Source organism: Pseudophryne corroboree, chromosome 1 (assembly GCF_028390025.1).
Source record: "Pseudophryne corroboree isolate aPseCor3 chromosome 1, aPseCor3.hap2, whole genome shotgun sequence".
NCBI lineage: Eukaryota > Metazoa > Chordata > Amphibia > Anura > Myobatrachidae > Pseudophryne > Pseudophryne corroboree.
The window spans coordinates 548,292,379-548,305,105 of NC_086444.1; the positions used below are offsets into that span (position 1 = coordinate 548,292,379).

The 12,727-nt window shown below is 46.1% G+C and overlaps 1 protein-coding gene across 1 annotated transcript in view; it reads right to left on the reverse strand.

Annotated features, from left to right (window-relative positions):
• TEK (TEK receptor tyrosine kinase) overlaps positions 1-12,727 on the reverse strand; it is a 161,266-nt gene that overhangs the window by 70,068 nt on the left and 78,471 nt on the right. The window lies entirely within an intron of this gene.

A 12,727-nucleotide genomic window follows, 5' to 3' on the forward strand; every position in this document is an offset into this window, starting at 1 on the left:
TGATCGAAGTGTGTATATAGTGAGCTACAGCTCTGCTGTTGTGTCTTATATGATGAAAGAAAGGAGAGCAGAAGTTGTTTTAAGGAAACACACTAATTATTATAAAAAAACTATTAGGATGGTTTGTATCAAATCTTGGAGAGAGATAAAATTGTGAGAGATAATGTACCAATAAATCCACTCCTGTCATTTTTCAAACACAGCCTGTAAAATGTAAGGCAGATGCTGATTGGCTGGTACCGTATCTCTCATAATTTTCTCTCTCTCCGAGCTTTGATAAAAAAAACCCCTCAAGGCTCTATTTATTATCATTTGCAGACAGCACCTGAAAATAAAGATTCCTTATTACCACAGTTAGCTGCAATAAGGAATATTTATTCTCCCAGATGTACCATTGGCAAGTCGCTGGGATGTCAGCACATGTGCAACCGCCCTCTATTTTGCCTCCAGACACCTGGTATGAACTTACGGCCCTGGCTCAAGTGCTTCTCACTTCAGTGGAGAAGGGTTTAGGATCCACGCTTGCAAACTAATGGTTACATGCCACCTTCTCTATGGCAGTAGGCAGTGCAGGCCCATAATTTAGAGGAAGAGGGCCTTGCTATGTCCTGCTAGAAGGTGGAACCATGCTCTGCAGCAGTAGGCTGCATGGTCCTCTTACTGGGAACCAGTATCAGTATACTATGCCAGCTCAGGTCAGGGCCATCTTAACAGCATTGTAGGTCCTGGGGAAAGCAATATACTGGGACCTCTACTCATCCATTCACAGGAATACAGTACAGAAAAAAAAATCATAACTTATCACCAGTTGCGGCTACAGAGGGGGGGCTGCAGTGCTGTCCATAATTTAAATAGGGGTGCCACACCTGCTGCTACTCCAAACACTGCCAAACATCACCGTCCAGGACTCACTGGCAGTTGGTGAGGCTCCTCTATATGAATTATGGACTGCGCTGCAGATCCACCTCTGGAGCTGCCACTGCTTACCACTCCTGTGGTCGCACGCCTTCTCTCCACATGCTTCTATACAGTGAATGGCTATCAGCGCTGTGATAGCTCCAGCCATCCACCAATCAGCATACTAACAGCCATTCACTGTCTGGCTGGAGGCAGGGAAGCAGGTAGAGAATGCTGCCTGTCTACTCTGATTGTGTGTAATCCACAAGCAGAGCAGCTGGACAGTATTTTCTATCTGCCTCCCAAAAGAAGTTCCTGTGGCACCAGCTGACCCTTCTCAAATGTACCTAAAATTGTGGGGCTCTGGGTAGCTGCCCAGTGTGCCTATACATTAAGATGGCCCTTGCTCAGTTGCTGATAGTTGTTGGTGTTTCAATCTTACTACTGTATATGTTTATTTTGTTGTAGGGCCAGCACTACCCGCTCAACAAGATCTGCAAAGCAGGGAGGCATCAGGCTGGAGAGGAGCTGTCCCTGCTCTGCTACTTTGCTGATGTGTGCACTGTTGCTGCTGCTGTGCCTGTCAAATTGTATGACAGGCAGTGGCACTGGCAGCATGAGGAGCGGATCCCCCTCTCTGCCTGCACCTGAATGGAAGTGGCAGCTAGAGAGAGGGAGACACCGTGGTGGGATGGTCCGGTCTCATTTTTAGCTCCTGGGCCAGCCGCCAGTCACAAACATCCATGAGGCTACATTGGCTGGTTGCTATAACATCTATCAGTGGGTCAGAGAAACTCACAAGCAACTCCACTGACTTCAGTTGAAACACAACCACGGCCAGCATCACCCCCACCACTTCTGCATGTCTGTTGTCTGGCCAGTGATTACCTCAACAGTATGTGCTGTCTACCATAGGCTGGACTGAAAACACATGCATGGAAGTCAATGGGACTGAATTCAAAGTCCCTGCTTCACTGGGCAATATAGGAGGAGGCAGCATGAACAGAAACTAAAGATGTTAGTGACCAGATGTTCACATCTGCTCCAAGCCAGGTCAGGCCACTCATGTGCCCAACTGCCCTAACAAATTCCTCCTCAGCTCACATCTGACTCTTTCTTCTTCTACATGCTAGCTGTCTAACCAACCGTCAATGTCTGTTCCCCCCTTCCTGCGTGTGCCTGTAGCTGTCACTCACTCTCTAAAGTGTTTTCCCACTTTATCACCAATTTGTTTACTTGTCTCCATCTGCCCCTATCCACGTGTGCATCTGCCTGTACCCATGTGTGCCTCTGTCTGTACCCATGTGTGCCTCTGCCCTTACCCATGTGTGCTATTGCCCATATCTATGAGACGCTTTTGGGCCAGTGCTTTGGCCTTGCCCCCCAAGATAACATTTGCCAGCCAGCCCCTGCACCGAAGAGTGTTAAGCTCAGCACACTCCACTGTTCCTATCTGCATGATGGCTCTTGCTCAGCACCTACCACCAGCTAGCAGTAGCCAGGCCCGGCTGACACCCCAGCTCCTGTCTGCACGACAGCTCCTGCTCAGTGCCTACCCCTAGCCAGCAGCAGCCAGGTCTGGCTGGAGAACAGCAGCTGCCGCTGCCAGCGAGTCCATACTCTGTGACACTTAATACAAGTGAGCTGTGGTTGGAGAAGGCAATGTGGGGCTCTGCCTTGGCATGCTCCTGTGTGCTTATGTGCCAGCCCCCCCCCCCCCCCTTACCTCATTGTACACACTCTCTCCAACCCCACCCGCATTGTTCAGCCAATTCTGATCAGTCGGAACTTGGCTGGATCTGTCTTTTCATAAAACCGGGCGTTTTGCAGTGCTGAAGGTAGGGTGGTACGGGGTGGTATGGAGTACCATTAAGAAATATGGTGGTGGTACTCAGTACCACCAGCCCACAGCTGGGGCATAATTTATATGGGGCATTTTTGTGTGTGGGACATAAAATGGTGTCAGTGGCATAACTGTGTGTGGCATAATATGTAATAGGCATTACAGTGTGTGGTATACTATATAAGGCATTACAGTGTCTGGCATAATGTGTAATAAGCATCACGGTGTGTGGCATAATGTGTAAGGGGCATAACGAGGGGTGGCATAATGTGGCCATGCCCCTACTGTCATGTAGCCACTCCCCTAGTTGTGTGTGACAATGCCCCCTCATGACACGTGACCACGTCCATTTTTGTGAAAGAAACTGGACAGTAACAATGCAAGAGCACTGAACCGTGGGATTGCCATGGGAAAGATATAGGTGTGTAAGGGAAGCCTGTGTCTGACGAATTTCTTGCACGGAGCATGGGGTTAGTGCAGATGCAGGTAAGTGGCTGCTGGCATAACATCAATGGGCTTCCAGCTTGCAGACAGACAAATCCCCACATTAACAATACAAAGAAATATAACCAGGCGCTAATAAATCATCACCATGTCCTGGTGATCGAATACTAATGTTAAAAATTAAATACAAAAACAACTATAGATTAATATATACTTAAGCTGCAGGAGAGAGCTTGACTTGGGGTAGAACAAGTCAAAAAGAACCGGCACCTGGAAATCCCCAGTACCAATAACCAAAGAACACTGAACAAATCCCCTCTTGCGCTATAAATGATATGGTATGGCTCAAAGTTCAATAAAAACAGACTTGTAATTCCATAAATTCTATATATTTTAATACATAAAAAAGATAGATGTATATATATATTTTACAAATGAACTAATCGACCGGTCAATAAAATCACTAACAATATATATTCATAGATAATACTATACACTTCCTGAGGAGGTGGATCTAAGTAAACTCTGTGCACAGAGAAGTATAATTTTTAAAAATTAAAACTCAGTCCATATATTGGATTAAAAAAAATCAAATACCAGCTATGATTTGAGCCCATGTAACAAATAGTATCTTTGCAAGTTACTTTGTAATGGAATTCCTCAATGTGTTGCCACTCAACAAAGAAAGATGATATTGTGCAGAATAACCGCTCCACACTGGAGCCTTACGTGTAGCTTGCACCTGTTGTTACAGCACGGGAGAATCCAAATGGCAGACGAGGCGGTCTCGGGCTGCGGGAACGGCACCTGCGCTGGCGCCTGCTGCACTGATTGTTACCCGACTTCCAAGCTCTATGAATCCACACCTCCAATTGCCGTCTGCAGACACCACAGTCGCGGCTTCTCTCTTCCCAATCTCCGCCTGTCCAGGAACAGCAACGCCGGATGGTAGAGTAGTTAAGGGTACAAAGAAAGCTGGTACAGGGGTCCAATAGTCTGCTTCTGACGCGTTTCGCTCCTCTTACGGGGGCTTTATCTAAGAAAAGTCGGGTAACAATCAGTGCAGCAGGCGCCAGCGCAGGTGCCGTTCCCGCAGCCCGAGACCGCCTCGTCTGCCATTTGGATTCTCCCGTGCTGTAACAACAGGTGCAAGCTACACGTAAGGCTCCAGTGTGGAGCGGTAATTCTGCACAATATCATCTTTCTTTGTTGAGTGGCAACACATTGAGGAATTCCATTACAAAGTAACTTGCAAAGATACTATTTGTTACATGGGCTCAAATCATAGCTGGTATTTGATTTTTTTGAATCCAATATATGGACTGAGTTTTAATTTTTAAAAATTATACTTCTCTGTGCACAGAGTTTACTTAGATCCACCTCCTCAGGAAGTGTATAGTATTATCTATGAATATATATTGTTAGTGATTTTATTGACCGGTCGATTAGTTCATCTGTAAAATATATATATACATCTATCTTTTTTATGTATTAAAATATATAGAATTTATGGAATTACAAGTCTGTTTTTATTGAACTTTGAGCCATACCATATCATTTATAGCGCAAGAGGGGATTTGTTCAAAATCCCCACATTACTACTATCTTGCATTAGCATAAGAAAGTAAATCAGACTTCCGCAGCTGCCAGCAACTACAGCTGCATTGGGGAAGATGTATAAAGCCTGGAGAAGTCATAAAGCAGTGATAAGTGCAAGGTGATAACACACCAGCCAATCAGCTCCAATATGTAAATTGACAGTTAGGAGCTCACTGCCTGGTACACTATCACCTTGCACTTATCACTGCTTTATCACCTCTCCAGGCTTAATACATGTGCCCCTTAGTGTGCAACTCTGAACCAACCTCTACAGTCACTAAAGTGGCATATTTTTTTATATTTTTAAAGCAGAAAATGTATTTCAAAACTTGCACAAACATATTTTACTAAGGACTATGCCAAAGGATTTACACTACTGAATGTATGTTCAAACGCTGTGACTGCTCATAGGCACTGTATCTTTCCCAATGTCCACATCCTTCCTTGACTTATTTTAATATTGCAAAAGAAAAATCCCTGGTTTCCGGCACTATGGAATTTCCTTCCTTATATACAAAATATGCAGAATTCAAGGCTGCCAGCTCCAAGTGTTTAACTTTCACTGGTGAATTGGGAGCTCTCTCTTCAAGGGACTTGCTTACTTTAGGGAGTTGCCTGTCTTTTGTATCCATGCAGCCACAGTAATACGTGCAGTGGCAGTGGCCACAAGGAAATAACTGCTAAAAGTCAACCGATTCTGTAATGCTATCCACACTTTGTATGATTCCACTAGGGCAGTGGTTCTCAAACTCGGTCCTCAGGACCCCACACAGTGCACATGTTTTGCAGATAACCCAGCAGGTGCACAGGTGTATTAATTACTCACTGACACATTTTAAAAGGTTCACAGGTGGAGTTAATTGTCACTTGTGATTCTGTGAGGAGACCTGCAAAACATGCACTGTGTGGGGTCCTGAGGACCGAGTTTGAGAACCTGTGCACTAGGAGAAGATGGGTATTATACTTTCAAGATGAAACATTTTATTGCACACCATCCCTCCCAACAGTCCCAATTTAGGTGGAACAGCCCAGATTTGAGAGTGGACTGCTCTGGTGTCCCAACTGTTGAGAAGTTGGGAGGTATGTTCCTTCATGGTGAGCAGCAATCACACACCTGCCACAAGTGTGCACTGTAATTTAAAGGTATTTTTGGGAAGGGATTGAGGGCTGCCTAGCTACAGAATCATTAGTCATGCTCACAGGTGGCTGTGCTATTCACCATCAAACCCTTCCCTCTGGTTGCTCCACTTGGATTTGACACAATTAACATGTGTGTGTGTTTTACAGAATTAACAGTAATCTCCAATGGGACAGGGTCTGATATGAATTCCAAATATGCTTTGTACAGTGGCCTACTTCAAAGCAAAAAATATAAATAATAATGATTAGGAATGGTAAAACAATTCAAAAAGTTATGTGTTTGCAGCAATTAAATAATAAAAAAAACAATTACTAATTATTTAACTTATATTTTTGGGAGATCATCCCACTTTGTCCACCCTAATTATACTACTCATCAGCCTTTTTTCTAACATGATATGTATTAATTTCCATGTCATTTTGTGCATAGTATCTAAACATGCCACCCGAAATTAGTTTTTTTTGAGATATTTTGAAAAATGTAAGTTTGGAATCCTTCTCTTATTGGCCCTACACACTGGCCGATTTTCTGAAAGATATGAACGATCTCGTTCATAAATGAACGAGAACTCGTTCATATCTTTCAGTGTGGAGACTCCAGCGATGAACGATGCGCGTCCCCACGCTCGTTCATCGCTGGTCTCCCGTCGGCTGTGCATGCAGGCCAATATGGACGATCTCGTCCATATTTGCCTGCACTTCAATGCAGCCGCGTGACGGGGGGAGTGAAGAAACTTCACTCCTCCCGTCACTGCCCCCCCGCCGCCGGGTCGCTCGTCGGCCGTATCCGCCGTCGGGCAGCTCGGCGGCGGGTCGGCCAGTGAGTAGGGCCCCTTAGCGCTGTATGCCATGTTGCTTTCATACTCCTGTTCTACTATATCAGAAAGAAATGGCCAGAGAGAGAAACCTATGTTGCTGGAGAGAAAAACGTCAAGTACACTCCATCGTTTGACCAGCATAAAATTATTTTACCTCCCCTTCACATTAAGTTGGGCCCAATGAGGTTTTTCATGAAATCCCTGGTTAAAGAAATTTATCTGAAGGAAACGTTTCATGAAGTTAAGTGAAGCAAAGCTAAAAGAAGGCATATTTGTTGGCCCCCAAATAAGAAAACTGCTTACAGATTAAATATTTAGTGCTAAACTGATGGAAATTGAGTCTGCTGCTTGGTCCACCTTCAAGCCTGCTGTGCATGGATTATTAGGGAACAGATGAGATGCCAACTACATGTCCATCAAGAATGAATTATTGGACAACTACAAGAACATGGGTTGTACTGTACAATGGGGGTCATTCCGAGTTGTTCGCTTGCTAGCAGATTTTAGCAGCATTGCACACGCTAGGCCGCCGCCCTCTGGGAGTGTATCTTAGCTTAGCAGAATTGCAAACGAAAGATTAGCAGAATTGCGAATAGAAAATTCTTAGCAGTTTCTGAGTAGCTTGAGACTTACTCCTACACTGCGATCAGCTCAGCCCGTTTCGTTCCTGGTTTGACGTCACAAACATGCCCTGCGTTCGGCCAGCCACTCCCCCGTTTCTCCAGACACTCCCGCGTTTTATCCTGGCACGCCTGCGTTTTTCCGCACACTCCCAGAAAACGGCCAGTTTCCACCCAGAAACACCCACTTCCTGTCAATCACACTACGATCACTTCAACGATGGAAATTCTTCATTCGGACGTGAGTAAATCTACTAAGTTTTGAGCTATAATACTTAACGAATGCATACTGCGTACCATGCGCATACGCATTTTCGCCTTAATCGCTCCGTTGCGAAAATCGGCAATGAGCGAACAACTCGGAATGATCCCCTATGTCACTTAAAATTCACTATTTACATTCCCATCTACACTTTGGGGGTTATTCAAAGATGGACTCTGGCAGGCGGTCCGGCGCCATTTTTTTATTGGAGTGGCTGCGTGTGACATAATGCAGCCACCCCGAAAAGCTCCCGTCACGCCCCCATTTTGCCTGCCATGCCCTGCAACACTGGGACCTTGCAATGATGGGGGAATACCGCTGGTACCTTTTTAGAGAGACGAATGAGACACTGTATAAATGGAAAAATTCAATATCATATTACCCTAAAGTAAAGTCACTTTGCATTTTATCTTTTATTAACAATGCCATTACGGCTAATTTGGATTGTGACGAGTTTCTGAAATTTAGTTTCTGCAGTTTTTAAAGGGGGGTACTCACGGAGTGATATTCTAAGTAATCTGACTAGATTGCTTAGAATTTAAGCATTATCGCTCCATGTGTACCCCCTACAGCGATAGCGATGCGCAGCCCCGCGCATCGCTATCACTGCTGCTAGATTAGTCTGCATGCAGGCCAATCTAGCGGGTCGCTCACTTCACCCGCTGGGTGAATTGAGCGGCCCTCCCGTCTCCCCCCCGCACGCTCAGCACACATCGTGCTCTGCTGAGCGGCGGTAGAGATGTGTGCTGAGCGGTTTGCTCAGCATACATCTCTCTCACATCGGCCAGTGAGTACTGGCCTTAAGCGTTTCTGTAGTTTTAGTAGCAATTTCTAAATGAATACAATGAGAATATTTCAATTCTATAGAGATTAATTGAGCTTTCACTTATCTTAATTTTTTCACATATAGCTAATACATCTTTTGTTATTTGTAGAGATGTGCAGCTGGCACTTTTCGTGTTTTGTGTTTTGATTTTGGTTCTAATTCCACTTTCGTGTTTTGTGTTTTGGTTCTGGTTCCATCCTCGTGTTTTGGATCTGGATTAGTTTTGCCAAAACCACCCTTTCGTGTTTTGGTTTTGGATCTGGATGATTTTTGGAAAAAACATAAAAACAGCTAAAATCACAGAATCTGGGGGTAATTTTGCTCCTACTGTATTATTAACCTCAATAACAATAATTTCCACTCATTTCTAGTCTATTCTGAACACCTAACACTTCACAATATTGTTTTTAGGCCAAAAGGTTGCACCGAGGTTGCTGGATGACTAAGCTAAGCGACACAAGTGGACAACACAAACACCTGGCCCATCTAGGAGTGGCACTGCAGTGTCAGACAGGAGGGCAGATATAAAAAAAAAAGGCCCCAAACAGCACATCATGCAAAGAAGAAAAAGAATTGCAATGAGGTAGTTGTATGACTAAGCCAAGCGACACAAACAAGTGGCACTGCAGTGGCAGACAAGAGGGCAGATATAAAAAAGGCCCCAAAAAGCATATGATGCAAAGAAGAAAAAAAGGTGCACGGAAGTTGCTGTATGACTAAGCTAAGCGACACAACCACCTGGCCCATCTAGTAGTGTCACGCAGTGGCTGAATGTCGAGAGTGGGCCGCAATTGTTCGGTCCACTGAGAGCATCTCCAGCACGCTCCAGTCACTTTAAAAAAAATCTGCAAATGGTGGACTTATATGGCAGTACCCCAGGACTAATACAGCAGTACCCCTGGACTCATACAGCAGTGTCACACAGGATGGCACTTTTCAAAAACTAGGCCCCAAACAGCACCTCATGCAAAGATGTCGAAGAGGTGCAATGAGGTAGCTGTATGACTAAGCCAAGCGACACAGACAATTCCAAATGGAATTATACGTCCACACTGGAATTAATTGGCAAAATCACTGTAATTAATAATTATACGTCCAAATCACTGGAATTACTTAGCAAGATCATTAATAATTATACGTCCAAATCACTGGAATTAAATGGCAAAATTTCGCTATCGCTTGCCTAGTGCAGTGGAATCTAGATGGGATTTGTTACTGGGGACACAATACCTCCATAAATTTTCTATATCCCACTGCACTAATGGCGGATACCGGACGCACGTCTAACACCAACATAAGTGTCAAGGCCTCAGTTCTGAGGGCTTTCATCGTCATGTGAAGCTGAACCACTAGTTATGAACATAGGCCAGGGCCTCAGCCGTTCCTTTCCACTCCGTGTCGTAAATGGCATATTGGCAAGTTTACGTTTCTCCTCAGACCATTTAAATTAATTTTTTTGGGTCTTTTTACTGAACTTTGGCTTTTGGGATTTTACATGCCCTCTACTATCACAATGGGCATCGGCCTTGGCAGACGACGTTGATGGCATTTCATCATCTATGTCATGGCTAGTGGCAGCGAGCTTCAGCACTAGGAGGAAGTGGTTCTTGACCTTTCCCTATTTTATCCTCCAAATTTTTGTTCTCCATTATGTTTCTGGAGTTATATAACACAATATGAGGCACAGGAATGACTGATGGCTGATGGCCAGGACACTACCACTGGTCTGATGCAGCACAACACAGCAACACTGTGAGGTACTTGTTGTTGTTGTTGTTATTATTATTATTATTATACGTCAGCAGTGGACATATAGCAGCAGCGTATACCACTGTGACTGCCTGGTCACTGGAATGACTGATGGCCAGGACACTACCACTGGTCTGATGCAGCACAACACTGCAACACTAAGAGACTTATTATACAGCAGCAGTGGACATATTGCAGCAGAGGACACCACCACTGTGACTGGTCACTGGACTGACTGATGCACAGGATGCTAGCACTGGTCTGATGCAGGACACAAAGATAATTATACAGCAGCACTGGGCATATGGCAGCAGATCACACCACCACTGAGAATGGTCACTGGACTGACTGATGCCCAGGACACCACCACTGGTCTGATGCAGGACAACACAGCAGCACTGTAAGGGACTTATTATACAGCAGCACTGGACATATGGCAGCAGAGGACACCACCACTGTGACTGATGCAGCACAACACACCACCACTGAACTGATGCAGCATAACACAGCACCACTGGACAGTACTGGACATATGGCAGCAGAGGACACCACCACTGTGAATGGTCACTGGACTGACTGATGCCGAGGACACTACCATTGGTCTGATGCAGGACAACACAGCAACACTGTAAGGGACTTATTAAACAGCAGCACTGGACATATGGCAGCAGAGGACACAAGCACTGTGACTGGACAGATTCAGCACAAGCCACGGACACTGAGAGAACGGAGACACGTCCTCACTGTATCCTCTCCAATGCCGGAGTGAAAATGGCGGGGATGCACGGCTCCTTATATGGAATCCAAATCCCGTGAGAATCCGACAGCGGGATGATGACGTTTTGCCTCGTTTGGGTTTCTGAGTCAGGCGGGAAAACCCGAGCCGGGCTCGGAACCGGGTTCAGAGCGTGAAGTTCAGTACAGTTTGGTTCTCTGAGAAACGAACCCGCTCATCTCTAGTTATTTGTGTGTATCTAATAAATGTGACATTATAGAGAAAGTATCCAAAAAATCAAGCAAAAAACGCACATTCACATTCCAGATGCAGAGAATTATTTTTTCAATTTGTTGAGTAGGGTTATCAAACTATACCAAACATATTTAAAAAAAAACAACAAAAAAAACATTTTATTAAGCACTTGGACCTTATCTATCTTTGACTTTTCTATAAAACATATGGATATATTAACCTATGTGGAGAACCTTATTTATTGTGGGCATATAAGTGAAAACAGCTGTGTACACAGCCGCACACAAAGGAGGCCATACGGAGAAACTGCACCTGCCATATAGCTGGTACAAGTTTCGATGGTGTGACCAATGGTGGTGTGTAAGGACACTCCAATCAATATTGCAGCGTGCACAGATGCTAGAAGTGGGCGTCAAGGGAAGGAATTTGAAGCGGTATTTGCATAAAGTCTCAGCTGTGCAACCGCCAATCCGCTGCTGCGTATGCTTCTGCCCAGTGGCGGATTTAGGGGGGGGGCACCAAGGCACGTGCCCCCCCTGTCATTTTTAGTGCAGACTGACATGCGGACGAGCGTCCGCATGTCAGTCTGCGGTCTCGTTTCCTCCCCTGCTGTTAGGGACACGGAGGGCACAGTGCGCGCCTCTCCTGTGTCCCTCCTGGGTCTCCGGCGGCCGCTGGTCTCATAAAGGAAGTGCCGTTCGTGAGCACTTCCTTTATTACAGTGACCCGCGGCCGCCGGAGACACAGGAGGGACACAGGGAGGCGTGCACTGTGCCCTCCGTGTCCCTCCTAACAGCAGGGGAGCGGGGGGGAGCAGCGGCGGCGGAGGAAGGGGGGGGGGGACGCACTGGGGGGGAATATCTGGCACTGGGGGCATATTTGGCAGGGAGGGGGGGGGAGAATATCTGGCACTGGGGACATATATGGGACTGGGGAGGGAATATCTGGCACTGGGGGCATATTTGGCATGGAGGGGGGGGGGAGAATATCTGGCACTGGGGACATATATGGCACTGGGGGCATATATGGCACTGGGGGGGGGGAATATCTGGCACTGGGGGCATATGTGGCACTGGGGGCATATGTGGCACTGGGGGGGGAATATCTGGCACTGGGGGCATATATAGCACTGGGGGGGGCGATATCTGGCACTGGGGGCATATGTGGCACTGTCGGGGAATATCTGGCACTGGGGGTATATGTGTACCTGGCACATGGGGGGGGCTATATTTGGCACTGGGGGCATGTGAGTACCTGGCACCGTGGGGGAATATCTGGCACTGGGGACATATGTGGCACTGGGAGCACAGCCCTAGCAACAAGGACTACCTCCTAGCAACGAGCATGACACCCAGTGCATGAAACCCCTGGCAACGAGCATGACACCCAGTGCATGAAACCCCTGGCAACGAGCATGACACCCTGAGCATGAAAACCCCTGGCACCGTGCATGGAACCAAGAGCATGAAACCCCTGGCAACGAGCATGACACCCAGTGCATGAAACCCCTGACAACGAGCAGGTATTTGAAAAGTAATTAGAAGCCTTACTGTAGGACT